Source organism: Nycticebus coucang, chromosome 10, assembly GCF_027406575.1.
Source record: "Nycticebus coucang isolate mNycCou1 chromosome 10, mNycCou1.pri, whole genome shotgun sequence".
NCBI lineage: Eukaryota > Metazoa > Chordata > Mammalia > Primates > Lorisidae > Nycticebus > Nycticebus coucang.
Window position 1 is genome coordinate 47389938 of NC_069789.1, and position 15471 is coordinate 47405408.

A 15471-nucleotide genomic window follows, 5' to 3' on the forward strand; every position below is an offset into this window, starting at 1 on the left:
TTTTTTGTAGAGACAGAGTCTCACTTTATGGCCCTCGGTAGAGTGCCGTGGCATCACACAGCTCACAGCAACCTCCAACTCCTGGGCTTAAGCGATTCTCTTGCCTCAGCCTCCCAAGTAGCTGGGACTACAGGTGCTCGCCACAACGCCCGGCTATTTTTTTGTTGCAGTTTGGCCAGGGCCGGGTTTGAACTCGCCACCCTCGGTATATGGGGCCGGCACCCTACCGACTGAGCCACAGGTGCCGCCCATACTCGAATTTGTTTTAATATAGAATTGGATTAAGATTTGTGTTCATTTCTGCACTTACCCGGGAAATTTTAAAGTGTATAGGTGTTTTTTCCTGGTATTATTATTCTGTTGGTAGAATGAGGGGAAAAAAAGATGCTTTGGAGAGTCTGACCTAAGTGCATACATTAATACGAACCAGTAGAAGCTGGTGCTTCTGGGTGACATTGGGCTAGCTTTTCCAGATTTATAGAGAATTGCAAAAGTTAACATTGGTGATATGCCGTGTAAACATTTGAGAACTTCTGCATGTTTTGATTTATTTTTTTCAACACCACAGTATCAAGATTTGGCCTTTGACATTATTGTTCACTACTTGGGGTGTGGGGAGGTTGTTTTTGTCTTTTAAGCGGAAGAGGAACAATGCCAGTAAATGCCACTGGGTGTGTGTTGAGTAAATGCTGTGCTCACACGTGTGTTGAGTAAAGACTCTGGTTCCCGGGCTTCCACTGCCTCCCGTGTCAGCTTTTTTTCCTTTTAGTTCTGGGCCCTGGGTGGTCTCACAACTTTGTTCTTATTGTCCCAACTCTAGGTACTCCAAAGAGTCTATTTCTTTCATGTGGTGACTAGTTGTATACATTCAACACTGTCAGCAGGTCATTTGCTCTGAGTTAATAACAAAGGCTCATACTTGAAGAAATTATGGAAGATGGGAGACCATGTGGCCTGCTGGAGACAGCACAAGGGCCATCACTGATTAGTGTATCTTAGGCATATACTTAAACTCTGTAAACTTTAATTGACTCATTGGGATAATGTCTACTATAGGGTTGGTGATGCATTAGAAATAACACATGTATAGAATTTAGTATGGAACTATGATCTTTGGTAAAATAGGGCATGGTTTTAGGTCATGAGCATTATTTATTAATCCTAACTCCATGATACGCCCCACCCCCAGTAACATTGACCATCATGGTGCCAGCATCTCAGGAATTACTATCTAAATGTAAGAGGCTGGATGTCTTCAGCCCTCTGGTCATTCCCCTTTGTAGATTTGGGCTCAGTCCCGAAGCCGCGTTGGTAGTTACATTAGCCTCCTATATTCCTCAGGTGGTAGAGCTGAGAGTTAGAGACCTGTGTCAGTTGTACTTTGGACTTCTCTTTGGGTCCACTTCTCCCAGCTCAGTGTCCATTGGCTCTTTATTCATCTATTCTCAATAATTATATAAAGGAGAATTTCATGCCTTTTGTCTGACGAGGCCTTGAACCTGGTAGCTATCACAGATTTTGTGGAATCAAAGTGTTCCTCTTTTTCCCTTCCTGAAAGATTCCAAAGGCTGCCTATTAGGTATTCAAGGGGAACCTTTCTTCCCCAAGAATCATTCCTTTTTACTGAGTCTGGGAGGCTTTCTGGTGTCTTTTGTCTTGGGGCAGCCTCCTGACTCCTGGGAAAGATGTTAGGCCCACTTATAAATAGTGCTCAGAATAAAAATGTAAAACACAGTAAAGGCTCAATAATGTCAGCTAGGATGATGGTGTTGGCGGGGGCAATAAAGGCTTTAATCTCATTTATGCCCCCTCTTCCTTCCTACCATCCTTCCAGTGTCGTTACCTGCACTAAAGCTCTGGTTAGACTCAGGTCAGTGCTTCTGATCAGTATGTTTAAGTATTGTTTACTGCTAAGCCAAGTGTGGTGTTTAGATGGCACTTTCTTTGTTGAACACATTTTTGTTTTTCCTCGAGTTGGCAAATGCCATACCCTTTCATTCTCTTGCTTATCTCTGAACATCTGAGGAAGTCTTTCCACACACCTGCACTGCTTTGTGAAATGCCTGTCCTATAACTTTCTACGTTTAACCTTGTCCGGTTATTTCAGCACCCTCTCCCCTTTACCTTTGTCCTGCTTGAAGACATCCATCCCTCTTGGAGCCCTCTGACTTCCTGTTCCCATCTGCATTGAGAAGAGTGACACATCCTTATAAAGACATTCAAACAATTGTCCAATTTTCAAATTCTTCCCTACTCACAACCTACCTACTTACTTCCCTCGCAAAAAACAGGTGTTTAGTTTCTGTGCTTGTATTTTGTTGGGCAGGGTTTCTGAAATCTCCTTGTTTCAGAAACATGAAGATTTGAGCCTCCCGTCTTCCTCCCCTCATCCATTTGAAGTGATTTTTTTTCATTGGAAAAGGGTGGAAACATCTATATCTCACCAGTTAATCTCAGCCATCTTTTAGCTTCTAGCTCCAAATTCCTAATGATTGACTGGATTAAACTAACCAGGGAGAGAAAGAGATTAAATAAACGTTAGTATTCTAGACTTCTGTGTTTTCTTTTTCCTTTTGTCCTATTCTCCTTTGGTATCTAGTACATGTGATAGCATGCTTAACTTTGTTGGGGGACGATGGGGGTCTTTCTCTAGTGAGAGATCTTTTCTTTCAAATGCATATTTTATGGGACGGTCCAACATGCCTGCTCTGCGTTTTCTGTTAAATAATAAACTCACCTCTGATTAGGTTGTAAAGGTAACGTGTTTCATATTAGCACTACAACTTAAAGAAGACAGGAGAATTTAGAATTAATAGAGAATGATAGAGATAATCAAAGGGTGAAGAAATAGTATCTAAAAAGAGAAAGTAAAAAAGGTAAGACTATTTATGTTGAGAATATCAAGCAGTAGGCGTTATAATAAGAGAGTTAAATATATAAAAGTGCAGTGTAGAGACCATGGTTTCTAGTTATCCTTTTCAAAATGAAAGATTTGGGGAGGAAATGGATGAAATTAGCGATAGAGTATATAAATAGCATAATAGAGTAACTATATTTTAACAAAAAGAGATTTTAACACAGTGAAGACTGTTCCTGAAGTGAATTATCAAGATGTGGTCACCTGGAATGTATTTGTGCGTGTGTATGTTTAACCATCACAAAAGTTCTAATTTAGCATGTAAATGACTAAAAACCACTACATATTTTTTCAAATCAGTTCATTCTGATGTGAGAGCATCCCTGCACAAGTAGTAGAAAAAAATCTTCATTCTCACTGCTCACCTGTCTTAAATGCCGTGTTAGGATCCTCATTTTTTAATCTAACTTAAGTGAGGCAGTGCTCTCGAAAACTAACGACTTCCTAAGGGTCCAGTGTTGGATTAATTGGAGCAGTTTTCAAAAATCATATGTAATACTGAAATAACTAGAATATTTACATTTTTATTCTTTTGCTGTATTTGTTTGCACAAGCATACAAACGAGAAAGTACATTTCTTTACCCATTAAATATCTCTATTGCTTCCTGCTTCTGTTTCAAATGTTACAGTCAAGTTTGGCTACAATCTTCACCCAGAACTTCCTCATACATGAAGCTCTTTTCTTTTTGTACCGTTATGTACCTTTGCTGTCTGTATTTCTCCTTTTTGTTTCACACTTTTTGAAGCGTATCCTAAACCCTTGTCCAGATGGTGGTTGTGAACTTTCATTCAGTCCTCACCCCAGCCCCTGTCGGGCTGACCTCTTCTCAGCTGCCCAGCGTCCCTGCTGCTCTTTTTTGTCTTCTCCTTACCTCACATTTCGTATGACTGGGAGGCAGAGTGGGTGTCTTTTCTTGTTCTCTGGGAAATATAATAGTCAATATTCCATGCTCTGGGAATAATAGTCTTTGAGGAAATGATATATAAATATGAGGAAGTAGAGTCATTTGATGTTTGACCCAAGTAATATTTCCCATAGTTCTCATTTGGTGAAGGGCAGCAGGTTACATTTTTCAAAAGCTGTCCTTGAAACTGCTGTTTTGGCAGGACGCGGTGGCTCATGCCTGCAATCCTTGCACTCTGGGAGGCTGAGGTGGGAGGATCGCCTGAGCTTAGGAGTTTGAGACTAGCCTGAGCAAGAGCAGGAGCCCATCTCTACTAAAAATAGAAAAACTAGATGGACGTTGTGTTGGGCAGTGGTAGCCCCAGCAACTTAGAAGGCTGAAGCAGGGGGATCACTTGGGTCCAAGAGTTTGACATTGCTGTGAGCTACAATGATGCCAGGGTACTCTCCCCAGGGTGACAGAGCGAGATTCTGCCTCCAAAAAAAAAGAAGGTTTGGCAGCTGAGGCACCAGCCACATACACCAGAGCTGGTGGGTTCGAATCCAGCCTGGGCCTGCCAAACAACAATGACAACTATAACCAAAAAATAGCTGGGCATTGAGGCAGGCGCCTGTGGTTTCAGCTACCTGGGAGGCTGAGGCAAGAGAATCACTTAAACCAAGGAGTTTGAGGTTGCTGTGAGTTATGATGCTCAGTCTCGAAAATAAATAAACAAATAAATTAATAAAATAAAAAATTAAAAAAAGATGAAGAAAAAAAGGAATTGCTGCTTCTGAAGCTGAGTTACTGTGACACGACACTGTAGCTATTGAGAAAAGGGAGTGTTGACACTTTCTGATGGTTGATCCTACCCAGGGTCATGCCTAAGTTTCACAGTTGTCCTGTTCATTTCAAACTGGGTCCCTGGAGGCATCCTTCCTTTTAGAGCTCCAGTCACATGAGTACACTGAGACTTTCAGATATTTCTTTTTGAGTTCAAGTTTTCCTTTCTTAAAGCTTTTCTGCCATCTTTTTATTTTTTTATTTTATTTTTTTTTTATTAAATCATAACTGTATACATTGATATGATCATGGGGCATCATACACTCGCTTCATAAACCATTTGACACATTTTTATCACAGTGGTTAACATAGCCTTTCCCGCATTATCTCAGTTACTGTGCCTTTTCTGCCATCGTGAAGGAATCATGTTTAAGGTAATCCAGTGAGAGAAAAATGTCATAACATGAACTTGTTTTGTTTTTTGACTCCAAGTATGATTCTTTTCTGTTTTTTGTTTTTTTTTTTTTTTAGACAGTCTCACTATTTTACCCTCCATAGAATGCTATGGTGTCACAGCTCACAGCAACCTCAAACTCTTGGGCTTAAGCGATTCTCTTGCCTCATCCTCCCAAGTAGCTGGGACTATAGGTGCCCTCCACAACGCCTGGCTATTTTTCTTTTTTATTGTAGTCGTCGTTGTTTAGCAGTCCTGGGCTGGGCTCAAACCCACCAGCCCTGGTGTTTGTGGCTGGCGCTGTAACCACTGAGCTACTGGCACCAAGCCTCCTTTCTATTTTATACTATGCATTTTTTAATTGACATACTTAAGAAAATACATTATTTCATTCATTTTACAGGTAAAATAGAAACCATAGCAATTTATCATAGCTTCTGCATTTGATAGTAATTTGGGAGGCAATTTAGGAGTATACATTAAGATACTTTTTAAAATACTTAGCTTTTGGCTTGATGACAGCCCTTAAAAATCTACTGTACACAAAAAATCAGCAGTATAGGCAGCTCTTTTTAAACAATAGCAACAATTTAGACCTAAACTAACTTTTGAACAATAGAGAATGGCTAAATATTTGGCACTCTACACACAGAATATTATGCAACAGTTAAAAGTTTTTGAAACTTTTCTGTAGTACAGGAAAATAATACGTAGGAATCATAAAAAATGAAAATGTACAAGGTAGTACAATCCCAGTTATATAAATGAATAAAACATATACTTAATTAAAAGCATAGGATAAAATATGCAACAGTTTTAACATTGGTTCTCTCTGGGTGGTGATATGGGTGCTTTGTTTTTCCTTTCAGTTTGCTATACTTTCCAATATTCTTGTAATAAATTTATAATCAGAAAATATTAAAGATTATTACAATTTTTTAGTTAAAATAGAAAAAGAGTCACATTTCTAACCTCCCAAAATTCAAAGGAATGAACACTCATGGTTTCAGGATTCTAGTGGTTTTAATCGGTTCTAATTTTGAAAAGGAATGATGCTTGACCCTAAGTTTTTTTTTTAAGGAAACATATTACATTGTATATTTTGCTTTTAATCCATGTATGATTGTATACCATGCTGAAAGCCATGTGGGTACAGGAGACTGCTCTAAATATTGTTATTTGTTTTTTTGGGTTTTTTTAGAGATAGTTTCACTTTATCACCCTTGGTAGAGTGCTGTAGTGTCGCAGCTCACAGCAACCTCCAACTCCTGGGTTTAGGTGATTCTCTTGCCTCAGCCTCCCGAGTAGCTGGGACTACAGGCATCTGCTACAACGCCTGGCTATTTTGTGGTTGCAGTTTGGCTGGGGCTGGGTTTGAACCCACCACCCTCGGTATATGGGGCCGGCACCCTTCTCACTGAGCCACAGGCGCTATTATTTGTGAAGGGGCGCATATGGCCATTGTGCACTCATATAACCTAAGGGTAAAAGACTAGGCTTTGGAGCCAGCCTCAGCCACTTGCGAACTCTGGAACTTTGACCAGTTTATATAACCTCTTTCTTTATCTATAAATTGGGACTGTGGAAATTAAGTGAGATAATGCATGCAAAAATGTTTGGTTCAATTCTTGACACAAAGTAACCATTTAAATTCCATGACCGCTAGAATAATAAATGAAGCTGCTGTACTACAGCTTCTGGAGGAACACTTCCTCCAAGTTTTCATATATATAGTATTTAGGAGTAGACATTATAAGTGGTTTAAGTTTGTTTTCTAATACACATTAGTAATCCAAAGATTATATAAAAGGAAAGTAGATGTTTCTTCCTGCTCTTCCTTTCATCTCTATGAGGATGGAGATGTTTGGGGCTTTCTCCAAACTCACCTAAATATAGACACACACAACATGATGAGTTTTTGCTTTATGTATTACTCTGCAGCTTTTCCTATTTAGCAGCACACCACAAGAATTGCTCAGTCAATAGAGATTTAATGAATTATTTATAACTTTATAATCCCCTAAATAACGTGGATATGCCAAAATGTGTTTGAACTATATATTCTGGGGACTTAGGTTGTCACCAGTCTCCACCGTTTGTTAGAGACGATGTTTACTGCAGCATCCATATACATACCTTTAAGATTTGTTGCTTTTATTTCTGTTGAAAGTTTCTCCAAAGTGGCATTGCTGAATCAGGGTATCTGCTTATTATAGTGTAAAGGGATTTGGGTTGCAAAAGCTGTACAGTACTTTGTTGGTTTCTGTCCTCTTTCAGCCTAATCGGAGAACAGCTATGTATTTATTTTCCCAGGGATTTCTTTGCTTCTGTGCACAAATGTTAGTAAATGATGTTTGATTTCCAGGGAGGTCTGAAATCCTTAGAATCCTGAAATGTAGGTGGAAATCAGAAGGGCAAAGGAAGCCTCTTGAATTAGGTTTACTGTGTGTAGGATTTGCTATAGCTGTTAGACGCACATTTGCTGGAAATTGTACATGTTCAAGTCTGAGTTTTTAAAAGCAAAGAGCCCCACTTGCACACTAAAGCCCTTGCCATTTGCCCTCCTGTTCCTGAGTGTGCGCACACCCTGCAGGGCTGCAGAGGAGTAGAGCCATGTCCGCCTGCAGCATCTTGTCTCCAGAGGCCCAGGCTTGTTCAGCACTGATGCAAGCAGCTGAGCAAATCTTTTGAGGTCACCGATGGTAACAGGAGTGATACTATGCTAACACGGTGTTTTCACAGCAGGAAAGATACTGTGCTGGCAGTAGACAGGTTCTTTTTCTTTGTGATGCCATGGAGACTTAGTACAATGTAATTTGTTCCAAGTGCCCACTTAAATAGTGTGGGGTACGTGTGTGTGCTGTGTTTGTCTTTACAGTGCAGAGGACAGAAGAAAGGACAGTCCTGGTGAGTGTGTGGTGCATGTGTGTACCTGTAGTCTACTTTTATTAAGGGGTACAACCATCTCTGTTTAGAAGCTTGCCTGTGTACGTATAGTCTACCTTTATTAAGGGGCATAACCATCTCTGTTTAGAAGCTTTGCCTGCCCCCCCACCCCGCGCCATTGGTAATTAAAATTTGGTTACATCAGTTGGGATTATGCAACTCTTTTAACAGCTGACACTAGTTCATACCTGTTTTCATTCTTCCATCTGATTCAACTTCTTGGTGCTGGAGAAGTGATTACATTATAACACCTTATTTCTTTCTTTTCTTATTTTTGAGATAGGGTCTCACTCTGTCACCCTAGCTAGAGTGCAGTGGTGTCATCATAGCACACTGCAACCTCAAACTAATGGGCTCAAGCCATCCTGCCTCAGCCTCCTGAGTAGATGGGACTACAGGTTCACACCATTAAGCCAAGTTACTTTTTCTATTTTTAGTAGAGGCTCACTCTTGCTCAGGCTGGTCTCAAACTCCTGACTTCCATCAGTCCTCCTGCCTTGGCCTCTCAGAGTGCTAGGATTACAGTATGAGCCACCGTGCCAGGCCCATTATACCATAACACTATAGAGCAGCAGTTCTCAACCCGTGCCTTGCGACCCACAGGACCCGTATTAAAGGGCCGCAGCATTAGGAAGGTTGAGAACCACTGCCATAGAGCCTGCTTGGCTGATTCACTGGATGGGACCTGTCAGTGCTTATTTTGCTTTTATGTTTTGTCTTCTTATGGTGAATAGCCTGTTAAAAATTCTCTGCTTTGTAACTATTTGGCTTATTGGGAGGAAGGTTTGTGGTTGTGGTACTTAGTAGTCAATGTGTTTCTTTGGGCTTTCTGTAGTGTCCAGTGAAATACCGACAATAATAATGATAGTGAGAGCAGACACGTAAGTAGTGCTTGCCATCGGCTGGGAATTTATGTATTATTAACTCATTTAACCTTCCTAACAACTCTGTGGTACATAGTATTATAACTCCCGTGTTAGGAAGGAGGCAGCTTCTGAACCATGGTTGTGGGGTCTGTGAGCGGCTTATTTTCGGAAGTGAATCTGCATCTGGGTGGGGCTTGCTCGGGGGTAGAGGAACCTATGAATGAGGTGGGACGTTCACACCAACATGGAGAATTGGCAGAGCCACTTGGCCGCTCTGCTGGGTGTTTGGTAGGAAGTGACACCCTGGACCTGTGAGGGAAGTTGAGGAAGTTCACTCAGGCACGGATAGGAAGGAAACAGGGCAAAGGGAGGTGTGGAAAGCTTTGCTGGGGAGGGAGGTCACAGGCCACCGCCTCTCACGAAGAGCCCCTCTTCGCCACTTCTGCCCTTTCATGGCTCACATCTTCAGGGAAAAGAGTGAAGCAAGTAGATGAAGGTGTGTTTACCTTCAGCAAGTTCCCTTTGTTTTGACAAATGAGTCATACACCTCAGCTGGAAACTTCTCCAGTTGCTTTTATGATTGTGGTTTTCAAATTTTCCTTAAAAGACAAGGTTCTGTGCAACATGCTGGGCTGGACGCTCCCACTCTACAGCACAGAGGGGTGCAGGCAGAGAACCGTCTAGGTAAGAGGCACTGGGGGTGATGTGCTGGCAGGACCCTGAGTCTGCCACTGTGCCCTCTGGGGCTGAAGACCCAGCTTCAGGGTCTATCTCTGCCATATCCAGGTAACTTCTACAGGGGGTGAGCAAAGATAGGCTGCTGCCACTGTTACTTTTTTATCACTAGGCGACAGCTCGTAATTCCCTTCCTGTATATTACCAGCATGGTTCATTAGGTAAGAACACAGGGTCGGATAGAGCTCTGGGTTGTGAACTTGACTGTCCTTAGTCACTGTGATCTTGGGCAAGTTCTTTCACCTTTTTAGCCTCAGTGCCCTCGTCTGTAAAAGGGGATAATAAGAATAGCCCTCTCCTGGGGCTTTGAAGATAATGAAGATAATGGTCAGCAGAATGCCTCTGTCACTCTGTCTGCTTCATAAATGTGGGTGTTCATTATCCCCACCTTAGTGCTCTGACCCTTGTGGGGATCTCCCATTCTGGTTCCTGGCTGTAATTAGCGCCTACATTCCAGGACACATATCACTGTGGCTATAGATACTGATAGCAAAAAGAACTGGAATCGGAGAGTTGCAGATTCCACATCTCTCCAAGAAGGGTGGAGTGTCTTAGGACAAAGCATTCCTGGCCTGAATAGACAAAGCTCATTGGAGAAGTGAACCAGAGTCAGGTATTCTGATGGAATTGATTATGCAAACTGGATCGGGAAGAATCCCTTACTGGATGCCCGGCTGATTATTCTTTACATTTTAAACAACTTCTTGTTTTATCTACAAAGAAAATAATTTTTTTCTGCTGTGTTTTAAAAACAAAGCAAAAACTATTGCTGTCAGTTTGATCTAGCTAAGTGCAAGTTTTATTTTGGAAGGGCAGTTAGGTTGGAGGGAAAATTCTGACCTCTTTTTATCTCTAACATACCTCTACGAAGTAGGCACTGTTGCCTTTTTTCACTAAGTTGTTTTGCAAGGTATCATTTGAGAAGTATTTTGTATTAAAAAAGTTCAACTTGTTATTATGGAAATTTCAGACCCAGCCAAAGCTGTAGAGAATACTGTGACCCCTGACACACCTGTGTCCCACCTTCAAGAGCTGTCAGTGCATGGCAGCATTGCCTTATCTGTTTTCCCTCCCAATTCCCCCATCCCTGTGATTTTTAAAGCAAATTCCAGACAACATTATTTTGTCTGTAAATATTCAGGATATACTGTGAATGCCTTATGAGAAAAGTTTTAATAAGGTCAAAAATGAAAACTTGCATGTTTCAAGTTCCTTCTTGTGAAAAAAAATCATGTCTCTGTAGACATCTCAAGGCAGGAATCCTCAAAATGGGGGGGGGCAGGGAAATGATTTTTTGAGCAATAACCTGGAGGGGGTGATTTTTTTCAAACTAACTTGTTCTTCCAGAAGATTGTCTCTTACAGCGACCCCTTGCCCCCCCCCCCCCCCATCCTCTCAGTAGTTCATGGAGCTCGTTTACTGCTTGGTAGTGGAGAAGTACAAGACAGAGAGCCACCAGCTAGGGGAAGTGATTACAGGTTATGGAGGCCTCACTCTCTTGAGGGCATGATTGTTGTTTTTAACCACCATGATGGAATTTACTTTAAATGTATGTATTTTCTACTTTCTTAAGCAGATTATGCTGGATATTATTTCATTGCTCCTAGTCACTACAGGGCATTTGAACACAACCTTCTATGCTGCGGAGCCTCAGTTTAATTATTGACCTGCCCCCTCCCTTATTGCCAGTTTTATCCCATGTCAGGGTGCTTATCTGTAAAAGCCTCTCATCTCTTTGAAATCTGTTAAGGGCTGAGAAGCAAAGTCGAGAAGCTCCTGAGGAACTGTATGGAAAGTCAGAGTGAAGAAATTAAGGGTGGCTGGCGAAAGGATGTGTTGGCGCCGTTGTTTTCAGCTGAGTTCTGCATAGATGAGGTTGCTGTGTGGCTGTTTTTCACATAGGTGAGGTGAATGAGTATGTATCAGTGTAAATGAACGTACTATAGCAGGAATCTCAGAATTTCAGATATGGCTTAAGAAAGGTCTTAAAGGTCATCTGGATGGCTAGTGCACAAGAAAGCTGGAAAATGTGTTTTGGAACAAATTTCTATCTCAATACTAGATGTTTGAAAGCGAGTAAGATGTGTCTTAAGTTTTTGTTGCAGTTATTTTCTTTTAGCAACTGAAATAGAGGGCTTTTGTCTTAAACCTTATGCAGAAACTTTACTCAGCTAAAAATAAGTTGACATCTGGATATGACTTAGGTACTATATAGCTCTAAACTGATTGAAGAAACTAATAATTTATTTTTTGCAAAATTAACTTCCTTTTTCCTCATTTTAAAGGAGAAATCAGAGTAGACATTTTCTCTTTTCTTTTTTTTTTTCTGAGACAGAGTTTCAAGCTGTCACCCTAGGTGGAGTGTCCTGGAGTCACAGCTCACAGCAACCTCAAACTCTTGGGCTTAAGTGATTCTCCTGCCTCAGCCTCCCAAGTAGCTGGGACTACAGGTACCTGCCACAATGCCCAGCTATTTTTTTTATCGTTGTTGCAGTTGTCATTGTTGTTTTAGCTGGCCCACATTGGGTTCAAACCCGCCAGCCTTGGTGTATGTGGCCGGCGCCCTACCTGCTGAGCTATAGGTGCCTCCACAGAGTAGACATTTTCAATATTCTTTTCTTCGCTATCCTCTCCAACTTTACTCCTTTTTAACTTCTCTTTAAGAGAAGGTATAGTATAATACTTAACAAAACTGGGTTGTGCCTTGTGCTGGTTTGTACACAGAATGGACTAGTTGGATCAATTTTCCTTTCTTATATCCAGCCCAAGGTTACATACACAGTTCTGTGAGGTGTGCCTGGAGAGTAATGATATGGAATTCCAGACACTGTTGGTAAATATAGGCTACAGCTCAATAGCAGTTTCTCTTGGTGATTTCAGAACTTACCTTTGGAAAAGAAAAGCCAAGTATGCATAAAATAGCATAGGAAGTAAAAACAAAGTGTGACGGTCATGTGTCAGGTTTGGATTTGAACTTCTGTCTTCATGTCCCTCTGCAGGTAATTCAATAAAGAGGAATAGTTGGTATTTGTGAATGGTCTCCTCACTTCTTATCCATTGTATTCAAAAATTTATTTCCTCTGTCAAATGACTTTTTCTGTACATATTATGAAAAAGTTGTCTCTGCTTTTTGTTTTTTAACTCTGATTTTTAAATTTTTTCTTGAGACAGAGTCTCACTTTGTTACTCAGGCTAGAGTGCTGTGGCATCAGCCTCAGCAATCCTCCTGCCTCAGTCTCCTAAGTGTCTGGGACCACAGGCACCTGCCACAATGCCCAGCTAATTTTTCTATTTTTAGTAAAGATGGGGCCTTACTCTTGTGCAGGCTGATCTCAAACTCCTGAGCTGATCCTCCTGCCTCAGCCTCCTGATGTGGAATTACAAGGGACTCACCACCACGCCCAATTTATAACCCTCTCTTAATGTCTGAAAAGTCAAACACATCTAAGGCTTCAAATTCCTCATGATTTGAAAAGTCATTGAGGTCACCCTGGAGACTCCTGCCCCGTGTTAGTTAGTGTCAGAAACTCAACTATCTCAGGATTCATTCTATCTTTCATCACGATGACAAACATCTGTTTAGCGTCCTGCTAGTACAAAGCCCCATTTTATGATTATCGGAGGCCACAAAGCAGCCTCTGACATGGATCTTGCCCTTGAGGATTCCAGCTGGGGAGCTGAGACGTGTTCGGGAGTGACTGTAGCACGAGAGGGACCGTGATGTGCCAGAAGCTGTAGAGACACAACCTTACGGGTTATAAGTCCACAAGAATTTGGGATCAATATTCCACTGAAGAAAAGGACAAGTGGCAACACTAGACTATATACACATCTGATTGGCTAAGATAAAAAACCTTCCCGACTCATGGCTCAGTGCTCGTAGCTGAGTGGTTAGGGCGCCGTCCACATACACCCAGGCTGGCAGGTTCAAACTCGGCCTGGGCCTGCTAAACAATAATGGCAACCAACAAAAAAACAGCCGGGCGTTGTGGTGGGCACCTGTAGTCCCAGCTACTTGGGAAGCTGAGGCAAGAGAATCACTTAAGCCCAGGAGTTTGAGGTTGCTGTGAGCTGTGACGCTACGGCACTCTACCAAGGGCAACATAGTGAGACTCTGTCTCTAATAATAATAATAATTAAAATAAAAAAGAAAAGAGAAAAACTAGCGGGCTAGTGCCACATGCCTGTAGTCTCAGCTACTGGCGAGGCTGAAGCAAGAGGATCGCTTGAACCCAAGAGTTTGAGGTTGCTGTGAGCTATGATGCTATGGCACTCTGCCCAGGGTGACATAGTGAGACTCTGTCTCAAAAAAAAAAAAAAAAAAAAAAAAGCCTTCCCCACTCAGGGTGGGCTCTTAGGGAACTTTTAGTCTGAAGATTGTGTCCTTGATGTTTTGGGTGTCAGAGTTTTAGGGATAACTAGGTAGCAGCGCTTGGGCTGGGGAGTGCATGATTCTGCTTTTTACCCTTTCGTCAGTTTTCTCATGGGATGGGCATAGCTTCCTGTTGAACTCTGGATTCTTCACCGTTTTTCCTTTTAAAAGCCTTTCTCTGCAGTAGATGGTAAGGTATTCAAGCTTCTCTGCACAACTGCTTGGCTATCCTTTGAGCAAACCTAGCATCCTGAGAGAGGAAGAGGAAGGAATGTATCCACTCCTACTGGGTGCTGACTAGAAACATTTCCTCACTTCCTTCTCATAAATAGGTGGGGTTGATATTAATCTTTATAGATGAGTAAACTGAGGGCTGAGAGAAGATAAGTGATTTGCCTTTCCATCGGGGCCTTTCTGGTTACACCTGCTTGCACAGGTGTCTCTCCAGGAGCCCTGGGATCCCAGGGAGACTCAGTTCAACTGCAGATCTCCTTGAGTCCAGTGAGTGTCTGTTGCTTTATTGAGACAAGGACCCTGGAAGCTAGATAGTCCAGAGAGTTAGAGGCACTTTCCCTGTCCCCCTAGTGCTTTGTATCCAAATTACTCTTATCTCTAAAGAGCAAACGTCTAATTCTTTTATGACTTGCTACTTCTCTTTCTAGATTGCAGCTAGGAAAAGGAGAATTAGCACATTGTTTTGAAATTAGGAAAAATTAGTTTGTCTTAGGAAAAAATGAGGAATCAGTGTTATTTTTCCCATCTGTATGTTTTTTTTTTAAAGTTACTTTCATTGATACGAACAGCTGTCAGCAGCAATTGTAGCTTGATGTTGTTTACTTGAGTAGATAAGCAAACACTATATACTTTAGCCAACCCCCCTCCTAGAGTCCCCCTACTGTCAATATGCCAGACCAAAGTGGTACCTTTGCTACAGTTGATGAACCTGCATTGATGCATCATTATCACCCAGAGTTTATATTAGGGTTCATCCTTTGCCTTTGTATTTTTAAATAAAAAATTTTAAGAAGCTTCTTTTTAAAAAATAAGTTACTATACTTATTATAAGTTTCTTTTTTCTATAAAAAATTCTAATATACTTAACCGTTCTATCTCTTTTAAAAAGTAGTTTTGATCAGGAAAATCTAAGGTGTCTTAAACATGTGAGCTTTCTGTGAACATATGGCACTTAGTTCTAGGTTTATAATGTTCGTGTGGTACAGTGAATAGGATGAGCCCCCAGAGAGCCACATGCGGGAAGTTGGAAAGGTGCCAGCAGCCAGCCTATTTAACAGAAAGGAGAGACTTGGAGTGGATCCTCTCTTGCAAGTTTCCTGCAAATTGAAGATACAAGATTTTTTTTTTTTTTTGAGACAGAGTCTCAAATTGTCGCCCTAGGTAGAGTGCTGTGGTGTCACAGCTCAGTATCCTTAAAGTCTTGGGCTTAAACGATTCTCCTGCCTCAGCCTCCCAAGTAACTGAGACTACAGGCACCCGCCACGATGCCCAGCTATTT

The 15471-nt window shown here is 41.5% G+C and overlaps 1 protein-coding gene across 2 annotated transcripts in view; it reads left to right on the forward strand.

The window, feature by feature from the left end:
- The window catches only part of PTPN14 (protein tyrosine phosphatase non-receptor type 14), a 222234-nt gene that overhangs the window by 64412 nt on the left and 142351 nt on the right, over window positions 1–15471 (forward strand). The gene's annotated exons all lie outside the window — the stretch shown is intronic.